Genomic DNA, 6,000 nt, shown 5'->3' with positions numbered 1-6,000 from the left:
TACGTGCCTTTTTGTTAACAGACCCCCGCCATTAGGTGCTGGGGAATTCAATGAATCACCCACACTCCTTTTTCTCAGGGAGATCAGGGCAGAAGAGGAAAGAGATACAAAAAATAAACGGTTTCAAAATATATTGGCCAGTCTGTGTGGAACCACTTGCGGGCGTGTGTAGGCACCATCACCCCCTGGCGGCCACCCTACTACCTGCCCTTGGGTGGCTCTAACCTCCAGGGCAGTGCCTTCCGCCCTCAGGGGTCCATCCCCAGCCTAGCTGTCAGCAGACACAAGACTCCTCCCTCCCCTTCTTCTGGAGTTCTCTATCTTTCAGTAAGCTCTTCAGTCTGGCCTTAACCCAGTCTTATCCCACCGGCTACTCTCACCGGATCTCCTCCCTCCCACAAAGCTTCCTCCCGTCGGATCTGCAAGATGACGTCATTCTCACTAGTTGGTATGCGCTCCCATCACTGGCCAATTGGCAATCGGCAAGCCGCTGCCGCAGGTGGGGCCGAGGTTCAGGTTCCTGAGTGCTCTCTTTTCCCTTTTCCAACGCTTTAAAAAGTGGCAACACCCTACTGGTAGAAAGAAATGCAGGCAAACTCGTGGTTCTAACAGCGGGATCCAAGAAAAACCGCCAACACTAAAGTTCACTGTTCCTTATTCTACCTTTGTCCCACCCTCTCCCGAAATTAATACCGCCCCTCCCACCTCCTCTCCCCATCAGTGGGAAAGGAAGCCCCGCCCGGTGTGCGTCTCACTCGAGATCCCAACCGCGCCTGCGTGTGCTCGTACACCGGGGTGAGGCTAGCGGGAGGCTGACGCCCTGCGCGCGAGCGCGGGGGGGGGGCATCAGATGAGATGGGAGCCTTGGTTGAAGAGGTATCTTCCGGCCTTCTCTCTAAGTGGAAGTTTTGGAGGGGGAGGGCTTGCTCGACAGTGTCTTAAAATTTTTAAATGCATGTGTGCTCTTGGCTCAGCAATTCCATTTCTATGTATACGCCCAAGACGCATAGAGCAGTGCATCAGAATCACCTAGTGGGTTTTTAAAAATAGGTTAAGGATCACCCGCTATCAGTTTCTAATTTAATAGATTTGGAATGAGGCCTAAGAATTTGCTTTTCTAACAAGTTGAGAGTAATGATGCTAACCACGGACTTCAAGTACCTTTACCCTAAAGGGGAAAAAAAAAAAACTTTGCAGGGAAGTCTATGTGAACAAGTATTAGCCTTACTGATTTGTAATAATGAAAAAATTGAAAGCATCACTGGGGTGATTTTTGTACGTTAAAAACAGGCGCTATCCTCCAAGTCTGATTTTCTTTTCTGTGGAAAGGTTCATTTGTGCCGTATATTAGATTCCAGATAAAAGTGATATCATATGGTATTTGTCTTTCTTTTTCTGACTTCTCTTCACTCAGTATGAGAGTCTCTAGTTCTATCCATGACTTGTGGTTGCAAGGGGGGAAGTGGGATGGATTGGGACCTTGGAGTTAATAGATGCAGACTATTGCCTTTGGAATGGATTAGCAATGAGATCCTGCTGTGTAGCGCTAGGAACTACGCCTTGTCACTTATGATGGAGCATGATAATGGGAGAAAAAAGAATGTATACCTGTTTGTGTAACTGGGTCACCATGCTGTACAGTAGAAAAAAAATAATACATTGGAGAAATTTTTAAAAATGGACTCTATCTTTATAAACTGATATGAAAAGTCATTGGTGATGGTAGTGATAGTGAAGATTATAGTTAACATTTATGGAGTGCTTAGACTGTCCCAGGCACTATGCTAAGAAATTTTATAGTTGTTTAATTTTACAGCAATCCTCAGTGGTATGGATGGACCATGTCTAATTCACCCTATATATCCCATCCTGAAGAGGTTCCAAGGATCTTGTCAGTCAATGTCTGTGGCCTCATATAGTCAGACCTACCTCGGGCGTGGTGGAGGAGACAAAAATACAGGCAAAGGAAGGCTTTATGTGCTCAGAGCAATGGATCAGGCAGAGTTCCATGAAGAGGTAGAAACTGAAAAGTAGGTAAGAGTTTGCCAAAAGGGAGGAAAAGGCCATCGCAGACAAAATAAGTGTGTGGCAAAACATCCCATTCCTAGACTTCAGGACTTCAAAGACCAAACAACATTTCAAAACATTGCGAGGTGACAACAAATGCTGGTGAGGATGTGGAGCAATAGCAACTCATTCATTGATGGTAGGAATGCAAAATGATGCAGTCACTTTGGAAGACAGTTTGGTGGTTTCTTATCAAACTAAACATATCCTTCCCATGTGATCTACCAACCACATTCCTTGATATTTACCCAAAGGATTTGAAAACTCAGTGGAGACAAAGCTTCTTGGCTTGACCAAACTTGACTAAAGCTTCCCTGAAACTTCTCCCCAACAAGTCCCGTCCATCCATCCATGTACTTCCTTATAGAATCTAGTTTTAGCAAGAATCCTACTAGGTCAGTTTAGAGAGTATTCCACACCCTTGATGTCTGAACAATCTCCTCATCCCCATTATGCCCCAAGTGATATCTGATCACCTAGCCCATCTTCAGCAAGAATCCTCTTGGGTCACTTCAGCCAGAATCCTCCCAGACTTGATGTCTCCTCTTAGTAATTTTCCATCCACCAATGCTCCCCCTCAACTCGCTCCTTAGCAATAAATCCCCACTTTTTCTGGTTGTATTCAGAATTGAGCCCAGTTCAATAATTGAGTCTCTCTTTCACTATGGCAATAATTTATTGAATAAAATTTTTTATGACTGCACCCGCAACATATGGAAGTTCCTAAGCCAGGGACTGAACCCTCACTTCTGCAGCGACCTGAGCCCCTGCAGTCAGATATTTAACCCACTGCACCACAGCAGGAAATCCTGTTGAATAAAATTTATTTTAACCACTTTAACTTCTGTCTGACTTTGGTTCCAAAACTCAGATCTGGATCAGAACCATCATCAGACCCTCAACCCAGACATCCCATCTCTCACCAAGATCTTTTGCCTCCACTCTGCTTGCTTATTTGGGTTTCCAGTGGTGAGGTCTATTCCAACCAAAATCCAGTGTTCCAGATAAATGTCCATTGAAACATAGTGAGGATAGATTTTGATTCTTAAGATTCTGAGTATACTCTAGAAGTCAGTTTAGAGTCTCAAACAAGCAATGGCCAATTAGAGTACTAGGTTTTTCTATTTTTAAGAAGCTGGGTTAGAATCCCAGTCAAGCATCTGTTTCTAAGTTGCTAGGATTCTCTGACCTACATTCTGGATAATTTCTTTGGATCTATCTTCTAGTTCACTAATTTACTATTCAGCAAGTTTTAATTTGCTGTTTGATCTATCCATTGACTTTTGGTTTTCAGTTATTATATTTTTTTGTATAGAGTAATACCATTTGGTTCTTTTTCAAATCTATTTGGTCATGTGTTATTGTCTTCTATTCTCTGCACATAGTTTCAATCTCCTGTTTTACTTCTTTAACCTGTTATGGTTTTCAGCTCTCTCCACCTGCCATTCAAAACGCTGAAGGGGAAAAGAAAATCATTGACTTGGAGAAAAGACTTGTGGCTGCTTGATGGGAGGGGGAGGGAGTGGGAGGGATCAGGAGCTTGGGCTTATCAGACACAACTTAGAATAGATTTACAAGGAGATCCTGCTGAGTAGCATTGAGAACTTTGTCTAGATACTCATGTTGCAACAGAACAAAGGGTGGGGAAAAATGTGTAATTGTAATGTATACATGTAAGGATAACTTCATCCCCTTGCTGTACAGTGGGAAAATAAAAAAAAGAATGCAAATTCCTAAATAAAAAAAAAATGCTGAAGGGGAAGAAGGCCAAGGGGAAAGAAGGTGGCCCTGGCCCCTGCTGTCATGAAGAAGCAGGATGCCAAGAAGGTGGTAAATCCCCTGTTTGAGAAAAGACCCAAGAATTTTGGTATTGGACAGGACATCCAGCCCAAAAGGACCTCACCCATTTTTTTTCAAATGGCCCCAGTACACCCAGCTAGAGTGGCAAAGGGCCATTCTCTATAAACGGCTAAAGGTGCCTCCTGCAATTAATCAGTTTACCCAAGACTTGGACTGCCAAATAGCTACTCATCTGCTTCAGCTAGCCCACAAGTACGGACCAGAAACAAAGCAAGGGAAGAAGCAGAGGTTGCTGGCCCAAGCTGAGAAGAACTCTGCAGGCAAAGGGGATGTCCCCACCGAGAGGCCACCTGGCCTTTGAGCAGGGGTGAATATTGTTACCATCTTGGTAGAGAACAAAAAGCCTCAGTTGATGGTGATCTCACATGACATGAATCCCATTAAGCTGATGGTCTTCCTGCAGGCCCTGTGTCAGAAGATGGGGATCCCCTACTGAATCATCAAGGGCAAGGCCAGGCTGGGGTGACTGGTCCACCGGAAGACCTGCACCACCATGGCCTTCACACAAGTCAACTCAGAAGACAAGGGCGCTGTGGCTAAACTGGTGGAAGCCATCAGGACCAATTACAATGACAGATACAACGAGATCCAGCATCACTGGGGAGGCAAGGTCCTGGGTTCAAAATTAGTAAATTGCATTGCCAAGCTGGAAAAGGCAAAGGCTAAAGAACTGGCCACCAAACTGGGCTAAGTGTACATTATTGAGTTTTCTGTACAAAAAAGTTATTAATAAAATTCTTCAGCCAGTTATCAGGTGAAAAAAAAAATCACTCACCTGAACAGTACATTCGCTATAATTAGTGATCCTACATTGACACATTATAATCACCCAAAGTCCATAGTTTAATTCAGGTTAATATTTAGTGTTGTACAGTCTAACTGGACAAATACATAATAAGATATCTATCACTATAATATCATACTAAGTATTTTTACTTTCCTGAAAATTATCTTTAATCTGCCTGTTTATCCCACTCTCCACCCCAGCCCCTGGCATCCATTGATCTTTTTACTGTCTTCATGGTAAAAATGGAGATAAATAATGTCTTTTCCAGAATGTCATATAGTTAGAACCATACAATATGTAGCCTTTTCAGATTGGTTTCTTTCACATAGTAATATGCATTTAAGTTTCCTCCACCTTTTTATGACTGGATATCATTTCTTTTTTAATTATCGCTTTTTTATTAAAGTATAGTTAATTTACAATGCTCCTTCAATTTCTGCTGTACAGCAAAGTGACCCAGCACACATACACATACATTCTTTTTTTTTTTTTTCCATACTGTCTTCCATCATGTTCTAACCCAAGAGACTGGGCACAGTTGCCTGTGCTGTACAATAGGACCCCATTACTTATCCATTCTAAATGTAATAGTTTGCATCTACCAACCCCAAATGCTTTTTATCATTGAATAACTTTCCGTTGTCTGGATGTACCAGTTTATTTATCCATTAACTTACTAAAATACATCTTGGTTTCTTCCAAGTTTCAGTCATTGTGAATAAAGCTGCTGTAAACATCCATGTAAATTTTTTTTCAACTCCTTCTGGGTAGATACCAAGGGAGGTGATTTCCGAATCATATGGTAAAAATATGTTTACTTCTGTAAGAAACTGCGAATCTATCTTCCAACATAGCTATGTAATTTTACATTTCCACTGGCAGTGGATGAAAGCTCCTGTTTCACATTCTCACTAGGATTTGTTGTTATCAGTATTTCAGATTTTGGTCATCCTAATAGGTGTGAAGTGGTATATCACTGTTGTTTTAATTTGTATTTTTCTGATTACATAGAATGTAAAGTATCATTTCACATGCATAGTCATCATTTGTGTATCTTTGGTAAAGTATCTGTCAAGGTTTTTGGCCCACTTTTTAATGGGGTTGTATGTTTTCTTATAGGTGAGTTATGAGAATTATCAGTATACTTAGGACAATAGTCTTTTATCAGAAGTGTTTTTATAAATATTTTCTCTCAGCCTATGGCTTGCCTACTAATTCTCTTGATGTTTTCTTTAACAGACCAAAATATTTTATTTTAATAAACTCCAGCTCATTATTTCTTTCAT

At 41.7% G+C, this 6,000-nt stretch overlaps 1 pseudogene; it reads left to right on the top strand.

Annotated features, from left to right (window-relative positions):
- Positions 427-4,618, top strand: LOC100521650 (annotated as a pseudogene).

Source organism: Sus scrofa, chromosome X (assembly GCF_000003025.6).
Source record: "Sus scrofa isolate TJ Tabasco breed Duroc chromosome X, Sscrofa11.1, whole genome shotgun sequence".
Taxonomy (NCBI): Eukaryota; Metazoa; Chordata; class Mammalia; order Artiodactyla; family Suidae; genus Sus; species Sus scrofa.
Note: the sequence above shows the minus strand (reverse complement) of the source record. Positions and strands in the feature narration are given on the sequence as shown.